We start from the raw sequence: 1,207 nt of genomic DNA on the forward strand, positions 1-1,207 counted from the left end.
TGGATTCACACATGACACACAGCACTTCTGTCACCTGCTACCTGGGAATCCAGGTCTGGCTCTAAAGCAGAGAAACATGAGATTGCTGCATGTCTCTGAGGACAGAGAATCCACTCAAAAGGGCAGGTGCAAAATTTGGGCAAACAAAAAACACAGTTTCCTAACAATTTTCATGTTTTTACCTAAAGACTTTTTTGCTTGACAGCTTATTCCACCACAGAAGAATCACAGCCCATGGAATTCCCCTCACATAAAAGGTCTGGAAAATATAAATCCCTTCCTTTCTCCAGTCTTCCTTCTTTTGTTTTTTTTTGCAGCTTTTTTACACACTCACCTGTTGACCTTTACAAGTTTGCAAAATTATGCCACAGCAAACAAGACAGGGAATCCCAGACAGAAGACAGACTTCTCAGCTCTCAGTTCTACTTAATCCTTTACACATAAGTATATTGCACCTGTTCACCTGTTTACATTGAAATTTCCTTTGGTTTCCTAAAAAAAATTTAAAAAAATCTGAACCTCCTGTGAATAGCATATTTTCCTCTGTTGCTTAGATTGAAGTTGGGATGTGCACATATGCCTTGGAAGGTTACTTGGAGGAAATACTTTGAGTGTACAAGGTCCATATGGGTTGTGATCCAAACCCAATTGCAGCAGAGACGATATGAGAAGTCCACAAAGTGGGGGGAAAAAGCCCCCAAAAAAAGAAATAAAGAAAAGCAACAAAACTCAAATAGCTTTCCCCCTTTTTAAAAAAGTATTGGGAGACTACCACTAATAAACCTTTTGTTTATGCCTTGATGAAGACACTTGCAGATGCCTCATTGTGAAATTGGTTGTCCTCCTCATTTCTCCAATATTCAACTGGTCAATACTCAATACTGAGGATTCTGTATTACTAAGGACAGCAAGAGGAAAGGATTGAAATTTCCTTTCACTGACTAAAAAGTCAATCAACAATCACCAAGCTAAGCTCTTTCACGTTTCCACAATGGCATCCTTTGTTTTTATCAGGATTCTTATGGAAATCAGTGCAGCTCCTAGGCAAGTGTCAGTCATGGTACCAAAACTGCTTGCAGAAATCTGTTAGTGTAGAGGGTTGGGACTCAATTGCTATACAATGTGCAGAAGTTTGGCTGTGTTTGCTGGGAGGCTGAAAAGCAATAAATTAATCTGAGAAGCACTAGAATAATTTTACTTGCTTTCT

This window comes from Lichenostomus cassidix, chromosome 1, assembly GCF_008360975.1.
Source record: "Lichenostomus cassidix isolate B80296 chromosome 1, HeHo_3.0, whole genome shotgun sequence".
Classification (NCBI taxonomy): Eukaryota; Metazoa; Chordata; class Aves; order Passeriformes; family Meliphagidae; genus Lichenostomus; species Lichenostomus cassidix.